Below are 17657 nucleotides of genomic sequence, written 5' to 3' on the forward strand. Positions count from 1 at the left end.
CTTTTTGGCTTTTTTATATTTAACATCTTTTCTATTATAGATATGTATTGCTTTTGTATTTAAAGAATAAATGTAACCTTGAAAAACTAATTCCTGAAAGATGAGTTGAAAAGATGAGAGACTGGAGACAGGAAGATCACTTAGGAGGCTTGAAATGACCGTGGGAAGGATGGTGCATACATGGCCTAGGCAGGAACAAAGAGATTGAGGAGTGGCTGACAGGGACTCTGACAAGTGGAGACAACTAATGTGAGGCTGTGCTCCCAAATCCCAGTACACAGCTCTTTCCCAGAGTCTTCCCAAAGGCCCTGTGAAAAGTACCATTATCCCATCACACAAGCCCTAGCAGATAACAAAACTCAGGTTGTCTGGTTCCTATGCAGGCAACCGTTTCAGTTCTGATTCCACAGTTAATGTGTTTCCACATGAGACCAGATGAAAGCAACATCATCTTTGTCAAGGGCCCCTTGGGCTGTTCTCTGCAGTTCAGCAACCTGAAGGTTATAGCACCATTACATCAGCCTCCTCCTTGGGGACTGGCAAGCAGCTCTCAGGCTGTCTCCACGGAAGCCAGCTTTCCTTCCTCTACTGTGCTTGATCCTGATCATTGCACGTAGTCTGCTTAGCCTGTACTAAAATCTTTTGCTTCCTGTTTACCAAGTCATGCTCATACCTGCAGTCTGCTCTGAATACAGCATTGTCATTGCCCTAAACAGTCATTGTGATCATTGCACATCTCACCTTTGAGCTCCTTCAGGCCTATGAGCTTACCCTTCAACATGCGTAATGCAGTGCTCAACACAGAATAAGCAATGTCACATGATGGAAACTGATTTCACACGGGGCACCTCTCTGAAGGGCCTGCTCACTTTTTGCTTGTTTACTAAGAAACAGATGTTGAAACATCTGCTTAAATATTGTGAAATCTTTTCACAGATTGGACATTTAGTTCCTGCAGCATAACTGGGAAAGATCATGTTTACCAAACTGGAGGTGAATTGTATATTGAAAGGGGAATTTGGTAGAATAGCTTGTGTAACATTTCAATGAGAGCAAGTGTAATATTAACATAAGCTTTCATGTGTTTAATAGGAAATAGCTTTGGTTGTTTCTAGCTTTAAATCTCATTAGTACATTATTACCTTGAATCTTTATTCATTTTATGGATATATTGTATAGAATTGCTACACATAGAAATTTTGTGGAAAACAATTTTGAACAAAGTTTAAAAGGTACCTGAGAGCTGAATTGATACGTTAGAGAAGATACATAGAAAACTTTGTCCCTTTTTTCTTCTCCAGCAAAGCATTGTAAACCTTTCTAATTTTAAAATTATTGCGTGTTCACATAATATCTCCAAGGAGCTGCATATTAGCCTATGAACATGCAGCTGCAACAGTCCTATTTTGCTTCTGTACTGCAAGAGAAGAACATTTGTTTTAAACAATTAAGATAATCCAGTTACCTCACAGACCCAGTGCCTTATTTTGAGTTTGAGTGATTTCTGTCTGATGTCACATAGAGGAAAATATAATTGTGCTTGTCTTTTAGCAGCAGATAATTTGTAGATTTTGCAGCTTAGTGGCTTGTCTTTAGAGGGAATTTTGAAATTGCACCTTGTGACTTGTACCATTTTGCATAATGAGATGATTGATACGATGTACTGGTAGCTTTTTCAAGCAAAAGCATGTGACTGGTTGAAAGTGGAAAATTCAGTTTGTCGTTTACCCTCCCTGATCTCAATCACTGGTTTCAACAGAAGTGTCCAGTTGCTTATACATCATGTAGAATAGTTCAAGAATGAAGAAATTACTTCTAATTAAATCTCTCTGTTACCTTGCTGGGCTCAATTTTCTCCAGTTACCACACACACACACACACACACACACACACACACACACACACCACTGAAATAATAAAATAGAAGCATTTTCATCCGTTTTAGAGAAAAATAAAAAGTAATCAGAGTATTATTAGAACTTTCTCTTTTTTAAGTATTGTGCTGTGCTGAGAGTGATGCTTAACTGGTAGCTTTGGGGTGACCTCCACAATGACAATGCTTTATTGCTCCTTTATACAGATGTCTAGTGACTTTGAGTCCTAGTCCAGCTCTTTAGCACTCATAGAGGAAATTCACTATTTTAATTTAATTTAGAAGCCTATTGATCTGCCCTTAGTTGGAAGCATAGACTAACCATATTCAAGTTGCCTACCAAAGTTTTAACCTTGAACACCCTGCTACTCAATCATTTTCAAAACCTTCATTTAGAGGAACAAAATTAATAAATGTGAATATCTAATATTTAAAACCAAATCTAAAGGAATAATATTCCCATATATATGAGTATCTAATATTCATAGGTATGTGATTGCTTGAAGGAGATGCCATTTATCTCTCAGATATTATAAGCCTAACCACTGGGGCAAGCCAGGCCATGAGAGAGCTATATTGCATAGTTTTGACTACTCCACACTTGGGTATTAGGACATCAGCCTACCCTTTGAGACCTAATGCATCTTAGTGTTTGGGCAGCTTAGACTTTATAAGTCTTGCATCCAGTAGCTTCCCTGAAGCAGATTCTAAGGAACTATGTTCAGGACTGATTGCCTATGTTCTTTTGCTGGATGTTCTCTAGCTTCTCTTGTAACTAGCATGCCAGGTCTAATGGACACCTGACCGTTACTAACTATGCCAGACTTGTCCTTCAGGTCAGTGATGAGATGAAGCGTAACAAGTCAGAAAAATAAATAAATAAAGGAACCAGGAAGGAGTTTTCTGATTTTGAGCTTAGTAGAGAATGTGGTTTTTCCTGAAAAACTGCATGCCTTGTAATATACCTTAAGGGAAATTACCCAGTATCTGATTTGGAGAGGGAGAAAAAAGTAAATGTTGATGGTCTATTGTGTCTTTGATAAAAATAATCTGCTAATTGCTTAAACTTTGCTTTTGTTTTGTTTTATCTCTAAAACTATTATCTTCATAGGTGAAACTCTGTTTAGTGGTCAGGGGACTTTTTGTTTTTGAAAGCCTTTTGGTACCATCCATGACCAAGTTGGTTTTATTTTAGACTTTTTTTTTTTTTTTTTTTTTTTTTTTTTTTTTTTTTTTTTTTTTTAGTGAAACTAAAATAACTTTCCCTCTCCCTAATCCCCAGTAACTCAGTTCATTAACTATTAAATCTAATGAAAGTCATTCACAGTTGGTAGCAGAAAACTGTAGATGTTCTACTCATTTACTGGCTTTTTATAATCAAAGAGACTGAAGCATGTTGTTTCCAGTTGTGTATGCAAAAGGTAAATGGTGATGTTTTGCTTTGTTTGAACAGAGTGGTTCCTTCAGTTCCTTTTCTAAAGCTTTCTGTGAGAACAAGTTAGTTCTTCTGGGAATAAAGAATTGCCTGCAGCCATATGCACTCATCTGTTCTCTACAAATGTGTTTGGTCTTTTTCACACCCAACTTGTGGGTGCTAGGGGTACCCAGTGCGAGTGGACAGGTCAGGCAGGCCTCAGGTAAGAAAGAATTTATAATTAAATGTGTAATTATAATAAAGCTATTACAAAAAGTGTTGTTTTTTTTTTTTTTTTTACGAAACATCTTTCTCTGTCCTTGCTAATGGAAGTCTTCTGCTGGCTCTGTACTCTGAATTGCTCCTTTATAAGTGTTTTTTCTTGGTCTTTGTCACACATTGTCAAAATAGCTTGTTTGTGTGCTGTTTGCATCATAGCTGTAAGATCACATTCCTATGTAGTTCTTGAATTCTTTTGTCAAGAATGTCAACTAACAAGCATTCCTCCATTTTGCTTTCTTATCTCTCTTATATTTCAACAACTCCTACTAGGAAAATACACCTGAATTCACAGAGCCCCTATTATACAGGCAGCGTCCTGGGTTTGTTGGGTTGGGATCGAAGGGAAATGCTCTTTTCTTTTTAATTTAATTTTAATTTCATTTTTCTTGTCCTTCAATATATATCTCTTGTGGCCATTTCATCTCTAGGTTTTATGGGACCAATATGTGAATGCTAATATTGAATTCTTTTCTAGTATTTTATTTTGACTAAAAATTGTAAAGCTCGTATGCAATTCACCATAATGGAGTTTTACCACGTGGTTAACGTAGCAGGTTTAGACAGAAGGCTTAAGCAGTGGAGACCTGAGTAGGGTAAACAAGCCCACAGTGACCAGTGGGCTGAATGCAAACAGGCTCTTTAGGCAACCCACCTCAAAATATCCATAAGCTCTAGCTGACCAATGGGCTACTTATAACTGGTCGCAGTTACCAAAAAAGGAAAATTCCATATGTTCTCATGCATCGTCACTTCCCCCCTTAACTATGTGTGATTTGCCTATTGTTACACAGGTGGTATTGAATTAAAATTGGGAAAAGTACTCCTATTTGCTACTCTATCCAATCATATAGAATATTGAATTTGTCTATTTACTCCTATAATGATAGTGACTGTTTAAAAAATGTCTGCTGGCATTTGATGTAAATGTTATATTTTGAAGGTTTCAAAATTATTCAGATGCCTTTGTAAGTTGTTAATATTTTTAAGGCATGACAAAAATGCATGTGTGTCTATGTATGTGTATGTATGAAACATGGCATAATTAAAAAATTTTTTTTATATTTAGTTTTGAGAGAGAGAGAGAGAGAGCATGAGCAGGGGAGGGGCAGAGAGAGACGGAGACAGAGGATCCAAAGTAGGCTCTATCAAAGAGCCCAATGCGGGGCTCAAACCCACAAACTGCAAAATCAAGACCTGAGCTGAAGTTGGTGGCTTAACCGACTGAGCCACCCAGGGGCCCCAGCATAATTTTAATAGGTTTAACATTTCCGGAATCATAAATATATAAGATCAGCTACTAGAAGCTACTAATGTATATACTTAAATAACTATTGCCAAGGTCACACACTGTATTAGTTTGCTGGGGCTGTCATAACAAGACTAGGGAGCTTAAACAACACAAATTTATTTTTCTAATAATTCTGAAGGCTTCAAGTCTGAGATCAAGTTAGCGACAGAGTAAGTTTCTTCTCTGGCCTATTGTCTTGACTTGCAGATGGCCACTATCTCCCTGGGTCTTCACATGGCCCTTCCTCTGTGCATGTCTATGACCTAATCTCCTCCTCTTCTTTTTTAGTTTTTAATTTTTAAAAAATTCTAGTATACAATTAATGAACAGTGTTATATTAGTTTCAGGTATACAATATAGTGATCCAACAATTCTGTATATTACTCAGTGCTCATCATACTGAGCTCATCATACTCTTAATTCCTATCACCTATTTTACCCATTGCCCCATCCACCTCCCCTCTGGGAATCATCAGTTTGTTCTCTGTAATTAAGAGTATTTGTTTGTTTGTTTATGTCCTTTTTCTTTGTTCATTTGTTTTGTTTGTTTAATTCCACATATGAATGAAATCATATGGTATTTATTTTTCTCTGACTGACTTATTTTGTTTAGTGTTATATCCTCTAGATCCATCCATATTGTTGCAAATGCAAGATTTCATTCTTTTTTATGGGCGAGTAATATTCCATTCATATATACATATCTTATATCTTCTTCATCCATTTTTTTATCAATGGATGCTTGGATTGCTTCCATATCTTGGCTATTATAAATAATGCTGCAATAAGCATAGGCGTGTATATATCCTTTCAAATTAGTGTTTTTGTATTTTTTGAGTAAACAGCCAGTGAAGGAATTACTAGATCATATGGTAATTCTATTTTTCATTTTTTGAGGAACCTCCCTACTGTTTTTCACAGTGGCCGAGCCAGTTTGCATTCCTATGAACAGTGCACAAAGGTTCCTTTGCCCACACTTGTTGTTTCCTGTATTTTTTATTTTAGCCATTCTGACAGGTATGAGGTGATATCCAATTGTGGTTTTGATTTGCATTTTCCTGATGATTAATGATGCTGAACATCTTTGCTGTGTCTCTGGCTATCTGGATGTCTTCTGCCCATTTTTAACTGGATTATTTGGTATTTTTGATATTGAGTTGTATCAATTCTTCATATTCTCTGCATACTAACTCTTTATCAGATATGTCATTTGCAAATAAATTCTCCCATTCAGTAGATTGTCTTTTAGTTTTGTTGATTGTTTCTTTTGCTTTGCAGAAGCTTTTTATTTTGATGTAGTCCCAATAATTTATTTTTTCTTTTGTTTCCCTTGCCTCAGGAGACATATCTAGAAAAATGTTGTTATAGCCAATGTCAGAGAAATTACTGTCTGTGCTCTCTTCTAGGATTTCTATAGTTTCAGATCTCACATTTAGGTATTTAATCCATTTTGAGTTTTATTTCTGTAAGTGGTCTAGTTTCATTGTTCAGAATGTAGTTGTCCGGTTTTCCTAACACCATTTTTTGAAGAGTCTATGTTTTTCCCCATTGCATATTCTTGCCTTCTTTGTTGAAGATTAGTTGAGCATATAATTGTGAGTTTGTTTCTGAGTTCTCTATTGTGTTCCGTTGATCTATAGGTCTATTTTTGTGCCAGTACCATACTGCTTTGATTACTACAGCTTTGTAGTATAGTTTGATATCAGGAATTTTGATACCTCCAGTTTTGTTCTTCTTTTTCTTTTTTAAGTTTATTTATTTCCTTTGAGAGAGAGAGTATGTGTGTGAAAGAGCAAGCTGTGGAGGGACAGAGAGAGAATCCCAAGCAGTCTCTGCACTGATAGCAGGAGCCCGATGTGGGGCTTAAACTCATGAACTGAGAAATCATGACCTGAGCCAAAATCAGGAGTTGGACGCTTAACCAACTGAGCCATCCAGGAGCCCTGTTCTTTTTCAAGATTGCTTTGGCTATCCAGGGTCTTTTGTGGTTCCGTATAAATTTTAGGATTATTTGTTCTAGTTCTGTGAAAAATGCTTTTGATATTTTGATAAGGATTGCATTAAATCTGTAGATTGCTTTGGGTAGTATGGGCATTTTAACAATATTGATTTTCCCAATCCATGAATATGGAATATCTTTCCATTTGTTTGTGTCATCTTTCATCAATGTTTTATAGTTTTCAGAGTACAGGTCTTTCATCTCCTTGGTTAAGTTATTCCTAGATTTGGTGCAATTGTAAATGGGATTATTTTCTCAATTTCTCTTTCTGTTGCTTCATTATTAGGATATAAAAATGCAACAGATTTCTGCACATTGATTTTGTATCCTGTGGCTTTACTGAATTCATTTATCAGTTCTAGTAGATTTTTGGTGGAGTCATTAGGGTTTTCTATATATAGTATCATGTCATATGCAACTAGTGAAAACTTTACTTCTTCCTTACCAATTTGGATGCCTTTAATTTCCTTTGTTGTCTGATTGCTGTGGCTAGGACTTCCAGTACCATGTTGAATAAAAGTGGTGATAATGGACATCCTTGTCTTGTTCCTGACCTTAGGGGGAAAAGCTCTCAGTTTTTCACCATTGAGATGATGTTTTTTTGTGGGTTTTTCATGTATAGCCTTTATTATGTGGAGGTTCCCTTTAAACCTATTTTGTTGAGGTTTTTTATCATGAATGGATCTTGTACTTCGTCAAATGCCTTTTCGTCATCTATTGAAATGATCATATGGCTTTTTATCCATTCTCTTGTTGATATGATGTATCACATTGATTTTCAAATACTGAATCACCCTTGCATGCCAAAAATAAATCCCACTTGATCGTAGTAAATGATTTTTTTAATGTGTTGTTGGATATGGTGTGCTAATATTTGTTGAGGATTTTTACATCTATGTTCATCAGAGATATCAACCTATAGTTCTCTTTTTTCATAGTGTCTTTAATTCTTTTTTAATGTCTTATTTTTTATTTTTGAGAGAGACAGAATGTGAATGGGGCAGGGACAGAGAGAGAGGGTGACAAAAAATGCTCTGAGCTGTCAGCACAGAGCCCAATGTGGGGCTCAAACTCACGAACTGTGAGATCATGACCAGGGCCAAAGTCAGAGGCTTAACTGACTGAGCCACCCAGGCAACCCTGTAGTGTCTCTATCTGGTTTGGTATCAGGATAATGCTGGCATCATAGAATGAATTTGGAAGCTTTCCTTCTACCTCTTCTATTTTTTGGAACAGTGTGAGAAGATTGTATATTAACTATTCTTTAAATATTCAGTGGAATTCATCTGTGAAGGCATCTAGTCCTGGAGTTTTGTTTGTTAGGAGTTTTTTGATTACTGACTCAACTTCATTACTTGTAATCAGGTCTGTTCAAATTGTCTATTTCTTTCTTATTCAGATTTGGGAGGTTGTATGTTCCCAGAAATTTATCCATTTCTTCTAGGTTGTTTGGTTTGTTGGCCTATAATTTTTCATAATATTCTCTTATAATTCTTCATATTTCTGTGGTGTTGTTATTTGTCCTCTTTCATTTCTGATTTTTGTTTATTTGAGTCCTTTCTCTGTTTGTTTTTGTTTTTGTTTTTTTTCTTTGGGGCTAATGGTGTATCAATTTTGTTGATCTTTTTAAAGAACCAGCTCCTGGTTTTATTGTTCTGTTCCATTGCATTTTTACTTTCTATTTCATTCTACCCTAATCTTTATTATTTCCTTCCTTCTGCTGTCTTTGGGTTTTGTTTGTCTTTCTTTTTCTAGTTCCTTTAGGTGTAGGGTTAGGTTGTTTATTTGAGATTTTTCTTGCTTCTTGAGGTAGACCTGTATTGCTATAAACTTTCATTCTAGAACAGCTTTTGCTGCATCCCAGAGATTTTGGACCATTGTGTTTTCATTTTCATTTGTCTCCATATGTTTTTTGATTTTCTCTCTGATTTCTTGGTTTACCTGTTCATTATTTAGTAGCATGTTATTTAACCTCCATGTATCTGTATTTGTGTTCTTTCCAGATCTTTTTTCATGTGGTTGATTTCTAGTTTCATACCATTGTAGTAGGATTCATGATATGATTTTGATCTTTTAAAAAAATTTTGTTTAATGTTTGTTTGTTTTTAAAAAAGAGTGAGAGAGAGAGCGAGCATAAGCAGGGGAGAGGCAGAGGGAGAGGGAGATACAGAATCTGAAGCAGGATCCAAGCTCTGAGCTGTCAGCACAGAGCCTGACGTGGGGTTTGAACTCACAAATCATGAGATCATGACCTGAGTGGAAGTTGGATGCTTAACCGACTGAGCCACCCAGGCTGAGCTATACGTACACATATATATTTATACACACACACACACACACACACACATACACACACACCACATCTTCTTTATCCATTTATCTGTTGATGGATATTTGTACTCTTTCCATACTTTGGCTATTGTTGATAGCACTGCTATAAACATTGGGGTGCATGTGCCTTTTCAAAATAACACACTTGTATCCTTTGGGTAAATACCTATGGTGCAATTGCTGGGCTGTAGGGTAGTTCTATTTTTATTTTTTTATTATTTTTATTTATTTTTTTAATTTTATTTTTAATTTTTTTTAAATTTATATCCAAATTAGCATATAGTGAAACAATGATTTCAGGAGTAAATTCCTTAATGCCCCTTACCCATTTAGCCCATCCCCCCTCCCACAACCCCTCCAGCAACCCTCACTTTGTTCTCCATATTTATGAGTCTCTTCTGTTTTGTCCCCCTCCCTGTTTTTATATTATTTTTGTTTCCCTTACCTTACGTTCTTTTGTTTTGTATCTTAAAGTCCTCATATGAGTGAAGTCCTATGATTTTTGTCTTTCTCTGACTGACTAATTTCCTGCAGCATAATACCCTCCAGTTCCATCCACGTAGTTGCAAATGGCAAGATTTAATTCTTTTTGATTGCCGAACAACACTCCGTTGTATATATGTACCACATCTTCTTTATCCATTCATCCATCAATGGACATTTGGGCTCTTTCCATACTTTGGCTATTGTTGAAAGTGCTGCTATAAACATGAGGGTGCACATGTCCCTTCGAAACAGCACACCTGTATCCCTTGGATAAATGCCTAGTAGTGCTATTGCTGGGTTGTAGGGTAGTTCTGTTTTTAGTTTTTGAGGAACCTCCATACTGTTTTCCAGAGTGGCTGCACCAGCTTGCATTGCCACCAACAATGCAAAAGAGATCCTCTTTCTCCGCATCCTCGCCAACATCTATTGTTGCCTGAGTTGTTAATGTTAGCCATTCTGACAGGTGTGAGGTGGTATCTCATTGTGGTTTTGATTTGTATTTTCCTGATGATGAGTGATGTTGAGCATTTTTTCATGTGTTGGTTAGCCATCTGGATGTCTTGGAAAAATGTCTATTCATGTCTTTTGCCCATTTCTTCACTGGATTATTTGTTTTTTGGGTGTTGAGTTTGATAAGTTCTTAATAGATTTGGGATACTAACCCTTTATCTGATATGTCATTTGCAAATATCTTCTCCTGTTCTGTCAGTTCCCTTTTAGTTTTGCTGATTGTTTCCTTTGCTGTGCAGAGGCTTTTTATTTTGATGAGGTCCCAGTAGTTGACTTTTGCTTTGGTTTCCCTTGCCTCTGGAGACACGTTGAGTAAGAAGTTGCTGTGGGCAAGATCAAAGAGGTTTTTGCCTGCTTTCTCCTCGAGGATTTTGATGGCTTCCTGTCTTATATTGAAGTCTTTCATCCATTTTGAGTTTATTTTTGTGTATGGTGTAAGAAAGTGGTCCAGGTTCATTCTTCTGCATGTTGCTGTCCAGTTTTCCCAGCACCACTTGCTGAAAAGACTGTCTTTATTCCATTGGATATTCTTTCCTGCTTTGTCAAAGATTAGTTGGCCATATGTTTGTGGGTCCATTTCTGGGTTCTCTATTCTGTTCCATTGATCTGAGTGTCTGTTCCATACTGTCTTGATGATTACAGCTTTGTAGTATAGCTTGAAGTCTGGGATTGTGAGGCCTCCTGCTTTGGTTTTCTTTTTCAAGATTGCTTTGGCTATTTGGGGTCTTTTCTGGTTCCATACAAATTTTAGGATTATTTGTTCTAGCTCTGTGAAGAATGCTGGTGTTACTTTGATAGGGATTGCATTGAGTATGTAGATTTATTTTTTTTGAGGAACCTCCATATTGTTTTCCAGACTGGCTGCACCAGTTTGCATTCCCATCAACAGTGCAAAAGGGTTCCTCTTTCTCTGCATCCTCACCAACATCTGTTGTTGCCTGAGTTGTTAATTTTAGCCATTCTGACAGGTGTGAGGTGGTATCTCATTGTGGTTTTGATCTGTATTTCCGTGATGATGAGTGATGTTGAGCATTTTTTCATGTGTCTATTCGCCTTCTGGATGTCTTCTTTGGAAAAGTGTCTATTCATGTCTCTTGCCTATTTATTCACTGGATATTTTGTTTTTTGGATGTTGAGTTTGATAAGTTCTTTATAAATTTTGGATACTAACCCTTTATCTGATATGCCATTTGCATATATCTTCTCCCATTCCATCAGTTGTCTTTTAGTTTTGTTGATTGTTTTTTTTTACCATTCAGAAGTAAACAGGTCCCTTCGTATGATACTTCAATTCTATTCCTGGGAGACAAACTAAGCCAGCAGCTAATGAGTCTTCCGGTGGATCTGCCCATTTGAAAACACCAAATTTGCTGTAATGAATTTTGTAGTGCTCTTAGGAACTGCTATGCCTAGCATACAGACATTAATGCATCCTTTTTGAGACAAAAACAAGGAAACAAACAAAGAAACAAAACCAAAAAAATCACAATACCGTATTTTGAAAAGCTTATTGTTCTCAAAACAGAATCTGTTCCATAGAAGGAATATGACATATTTTAAATGTGAAGTAAACAAAACATGCTACATTACATAGGGTCCTAGTTGGAATATTCTAGAAGAAAGACTTACCTTAAAGCAGAAGTCTAAAAACTGGAGCCAAAATTTAATCCTCTTATGAAAGCAGACAGTGTTCACAGCAATCCTGTCATTGCCTTATCAACAAAGATGAAACTGCTCAAGTTGGTGGGAACCCACTTCGGCTGGTAGTTAAATAAACCTAATTTGGTCCCTCATTATTCTAGTGATACAGGTGGAAATATATGGACCTATATATGAAATATATGAATATGAAATAAATGGATATATACGGAAAAATTCCTGATAAGAATTAGGAATTCTTAGGAATGTCACTCATTAGAAGACAGTGTAATGAAACATCATGTAGAGTCTGATGGAAGAATGGATAGAAGCTCCCTTGAATTTCCAGGTGTAGAAAAGAATCAAGAAATTTCACTTTTAGGTTATTCATCTGTTTGCATAAATATTTGCTGATTTTATGCCTTATACATTTCCCACTATTCTTTACCATTTCAGACAAATTGTGCTACTAGAGAATTTTTAAAATAATTTAGTTTTCAAATCCCAAGTAGTAGCACTAGTAGGGCAAAATGAATGTTTTTATGCAAAGTAGAATGGGGGAATGCTTAGTGATGACAGTTAAAATGCTGTTTTTTTTCCTAACATAGTACTGTTTCAATTGTAAAGTCATTGAATTCAATTATCTATTAACAACATGCGAATTTATTTAATGATAGTGTACAATTTTAGTAGGAGTTACTGGAAGTTTTCTAAGAATGTTGATTCATCTCAAATCACATTGTTTTACAGATGTAGTCTGTTGAGTTTTAACAAAAACCCCACAGCTAATTACAGGTAGGAAATAATTATATCACATGACTATTTTCATTGCTGGTGTTGGTTTTTGTCTTATATCCAGCAAAACTATGTGCTGCTTAGCAACACACTTTCTGTAGTCAAGGAAACATTGTCACACACTTAGAAGAAGAGATAGAAATGAATAATTGAAGGCTATCCTTGAGGTACTGAGAAGATACTTACAGGAGGAAGTAACTGTCCTCTAGTTTAATTAAATTCAAAGCAGTTTCTATCACAGCTTAAATGATTAAGGTCGGAAAAACATTTTTTTGACTTCACTGATGCCTAAATTTGGTTAGAGAGAGATTTTATAGATGGAGATGTCACTTTGAGTTTCAAGGCTCAAATGTGTGTGTGTGTGTGTGTGTGTGTGTGTGTGTGTGTAGGGTTAAAGTCAATTCTAAGATTCTATGCCAGAGAGATAGAGAAGCTTTCTAAAGAGGGTCTTAAGGGAGGTTAAGAGATTTGGAAAGAAGAGAAGCCTGAAGGGCAAAGTTTCTTATTCCCTTACCCATGTGTGTCAGTAATCACATAAAGGGACCCAACAAATATTTGTGGATCTGCCTGCTCTGTCGCAAGCCAGTGGAAGAACATATAAGACAACACTGAGTGTGTTTATTTTTGATTTAAAAATTTTAAAAATTGTTTATTTATTTTTGAGAGAGAGAGAGACAAAGTACAAGCAGAGGAGGGGCAGAGGGAGAGAGGGTGATACAGAATCTGAAGCAGGCTCCAGGCTCTGAGCTCTCAGCATAGAGCCCTACATGGGGCTTGAGCCCACAAACTGTGAGATCATAACCTGAGCTGAAGTCAAATGGTTGACTGAGCCACCTAGGTGCCTCTGTGTGTGTTCATTTAATCGTGGAGGAGCTTCAAGGAAAGCAACTCAGTTCACATTTTTAAATATTTATTTTGCAGTATTCACTTTAAAGGTGTTTGCTGTTGTTGTTGATCTCAGTTTTAAGTAGTTTTACTATGAAGTACTTGGGTATTTTGTTGTTCTTGTTCTGCTTGAAATTCATAGAATTTCTTACATGTGTGACATGTTGTCTTTTATCAGTTTTGATCATTTCTCAGCCAGTTTCTCTTCATTATTATTTCTGCATCATTCCCCTCCCTTTTCCCTTCTTCTCATCCTCCCTCCCCTTCTCCCCCCACTCCCCCATTCTCTTGGCATTTTTTCTGGGATGCTTATAAATATGTTAGATTTTTTTTATCGTGTCCTATATGTTTATACTCTACTGGTTTTTTTTAACATATTTTTTTCCTCCATGCTTCAGTGGATCCATTCTATTGCCCTTTCTTCCAGTTCCCAATCCTTTCATTTGTTGTGTCTAATTTGTGTTAATCTCATCTACTGAATTTAAAGTTTTTATTATTATACTATCCATTTATAGAGTGTTTATTTAAATTTAATTATTTCTTGAATATTCCAGTTGTCCGGTGAAATCATCCATCCTGCCATGTGTTTCCTTGGATATATTTATGGTAATTTCAAAAACTATATATAATAACCCTAACATCTGGATCACCTGGAGCTCTGCCTCTATTGTCTATTCTTTCTTTTATTTGCCAGGTATTTGGTCCTCTCCAGGCATGCCTTGGAGTTTTTGATTGAGCACAAGATATTGTGGTGAAAAATTGTAGAAATAATTTGACACTTTCACAGACACTATCTTCTTCTAAGGACGATTCTGCCCCCCCACCCCCCACCCCCACTTTTTCTAATTGGCAATTAGATTAAGGGAAGATCACCTCACTCCTACCTGGGGTTTATCTGATTCAAAGACAGGTTTCAGTCCTTGGTAAGGTTTTGTCTATTTTTGGTTCATATTTTTTCTTATCTTATAGTGCTGGATTCTTAATTGAAAGTATAAGAGATTTGCTAGGGATCCCCCTCCTTGTAGGGCCCCAATTTTTCAGTAGTAACACTATTGAAATCCCAGGCAGCCTTTATACACTGCTTTCTGCTTGGTTTCTTAGTCTCTCCTCCTGTGTAGCTCAGAAATCATCAAATTCCTCTGGGGGAAAGTGCTACAGAATGTTGGGTTCATATCAGTGAACTTCCTTTCTCTCTGAGATTCTGGCACTTTAAATATTGACTGCCTTGATAGCTTCCTGATTTCTCCAAAGAAATTTTCTTTTTAAATTTTGTCTAAATTTAGAATTATTGTCATATTCAAGTTAGAATGCAGTAAGTTCTTTACTATTATTGAAATGACCTAATTTTCTTTTATCAGAACAATGAATTTTTCTCTTTATGTTCATGATACTTTTTAGGTTACCTTTTGAAAAAAGCAACTTAACTCAAACATCAGTCCTCCCAGGCTCATTTCTTGGCGCTTTTTGCCACTTTCTATTGCCATCATTTTGTTTCTACCCTAACATTGATTACTTCTTGTATTTTTTTAAGTTCATTTTAAGTTCATCTGCTTCTCTCCAGCCACTTTTTATTTTTCCTTTTAATTTGCTGCCAAATTTTAGTATCTATTGCTGTATAAGAAACCACCTTAAAAGATAGTGGATTAAAGCAATGATTTATTATTTCTCTTATAGGTTGGTTGGCAGTTTTTCTGCTCCATGTAGTGTCTATCAGCTGGGGTCACATGGCTGTAATTAGTTGGTGGTTGGGCTGGGTCTGGAACATCCAAAACGGTCTTACTCACATGTTTGGTGCCTCAGCTGTGGTGGGCTAAGGGGCTAGAGTACCTTGATTCTCTTCCATGTACGTCCATTTCTCCAGCAGTCTAGACTGTATTTCCTAAAGCTTGACAACTGGTTTCCAGACAGAAGTAGATGCTGTCATGTTTCCTAAATTCTGAGCCCAGAACTGTCACATTGTATATTACTTCTTCCACATCCTCCAGGTCAAAATAAGTCACAAGTCCAGGCCAGAACCAAGATGAGGGGAAATAGATTCCCCTTCCTGAAGGGAAAAGGGGCATGCACATAAGAGGAATTGTTGGTGGTCATCTTTAAAAGCAATCTACCATAGTGCATATTTGTATAAAAGCCTATTCCTTTTTCAGTACAATCTACTGATAGTACACTGCTTGTTTGGCTTCTGCCCCAGATTTTTTTCTACCAGCAGCTAAATTCAGTTACTTGCCATCAGTAGGCTCAGGCAAAGCATAAGCACTGGGCTCAGTATCAATTTAAAACAGAAAATTTTACTTGTACCTTTTCTCATTACTTGTCCCAGTTTTAATAATTATATTTGTCTCTTTCCATCTCTCTCCTTTTTGAGCCAAACCTACCTAAGCTCTATTCTTATTACCTCTTTTTATATTTCCTGAACCTCAGTGCTTTCTGGGACTGCAACATCTTGCCTTTCTTGGCCCTCTGCAGGTTATTTTTTTCTTGATTAGATTTCTCTTTGTATCTTCAGAACATTGGCATCTTCTCAGCATTCTCTTCCTAGTATTGTGGAAAATACCTGCCCTGCTTCCAATGGGAGACTATCTGTTCCAGGTATTGCTCTTACTGTTTTTGATAGAATTAATCTTTATTTCCAAAATTAATTGATAACTCCAGATCTATTTTTATATTTTATTTATTTATTTATTTATTTATTTATTTATTTATTTATTTAGAGACAGAGTGTGAGTGAGGGAGAGAGGCAGAGGGAGAGAGAGAGAGAATCCCAAGCAGGCTCCATGCTCAGCTCAGAGCCCAACCTGGGGCTGGAAACCACGACCTTGGGATCATGACCTGAGATGAAATCAAGAGTTGGGCACTCGACCAACTGAGCCACCCAGGTGCCCTGATTGATTGATTTGTTTTTAAGTAGGCTTCGTATCTACTGCAGAGCCCAATGTGGGGCTTGAACTCATGACCCTGAGATCAAGACCTGAGGTGAGATCAAGAGTCAGATGCTCAACCGACTGAGCCACTCAGGTGCCCCTAAGATTTTTTTTTTAAACAGCATAAAACATGAATTCCTGGGATACAATGGAGTCCATAGGTTATAAAGGGCCTATGTGTATAGAAAGTTTTACTAATTTTGATAAGTTGCCATTATATCTTTTGAAAGTGAAAATTTGTTCTTGAGTAGAAACAAATTTGGCCAGATTTTCTCAGTTTGGCTATAATATTATGCTACTAGCATATGTGTTTTAATTTGTCACAGTTTTCATAAAATAGAGTAGGTATAGACTTAAAACAAATCTATAATTTATTCCAATAATTAAAAAAAATAATATATTATTCTGTGAAATGCTTAAGATACTGTAAGTCTCACCTAATGTTTAAGTAGCTAAGCAGTTATAAGACCATATTATATAATGTGAAATAAAAAGTAAACATTCACCTGTAAACAATATCACTGAGCACATAAAATTTGTCATAATTTAAAACTTTTCTGGCTAATGAAAAAAGTTTAAAATTAAATAATGCATTTATATTGTACAGGTCTTTGGGAAAAAAGTGTGTCATGATTGTATTACTTTATTGGGTAAAGAAAACATAAATATGTATTTTTTGGGAAGTCAGGACCTCTTTGAAAGAGCTTGGAAACTTTGTTAGGTTTTTAGAATAGAAAAATCCCTGTTGGAACAACAAAGCACTAAGGAGGGGTCTTGGCAGCAAGTAGCTCTTTGATAGTTGGCTCCATTTTAGCCCCTGGAGTGAAGATGTGTTTTTCCAGAATCATATATTAGTTTGTTTGTCAACAATGCTTATCTCTGATAAAGACTAAGTGGAAATTGTCCTTTTAAGATTTATCATGCTTTTCAATGAAACAAAACTCCCATAGCCAAAATGTCACTGATATCTGAGATACCGAATTCTTGTACTCTCTGCTTTGTCTGATTTGCTAGTTGCTCTCTGAAACTTGACGGATTTGAACAATTAAGTCAAGGTGATGAATCACTTGTATTTCTGATTCCATTCCTATTCACTTAAGTGGATGAAAAGTTCATTGTGAAGATGAAAGATTATTTTCAGTAGACTTATGCAAATTATTACCAGTTATTGCTTTGTGTAGTCTCATTAAAAGTAAAACTGAACAAAAAATTGAACTAGGAATTTTCTGGGATAG

At 36.3% G+C, this 17657-nt stretch overlaps 1 protein-coding gene across 1 annotated transcript in view; it reads left to right on the forward strand.

Moving 5' to 3' along the window:
* The first annotated feature begins 8167 nt into the window (after positions 1 to 8167).
* SCEL (sciellin) overlaps positions 8168 to 17657 on the forward strand; it is a 207738-nt gene continuing 198248 nt past the window's right edge. The window contains exons 1-2 of the mRNA XM_042928400.1: positions 8168 to 8221; positions 16008 to 16090. The gene's annotated coding sequence lies outside the window, so the exon portion shown is untranslated. The remainder of the gene's footprint in view (positions 8222 to 16007; positions 16091 to 17657) is intronic.

The sequence above is a fragment of the Panthera leo genome, chromosome A1 (genome assembly GCF_018350215.1).
Source record: "Panthera leo isolate Ple1 chromosome A1, P.leo_Ple1_pat1.1, whole genome shotgun sequence".
Classification (NCBI taxonomy): domain Eukaryota; kingdom Metazoa; phylum Chordata; class Mammalia; order Carnivora; family Felidae; genus Panthera; species Panthera leo.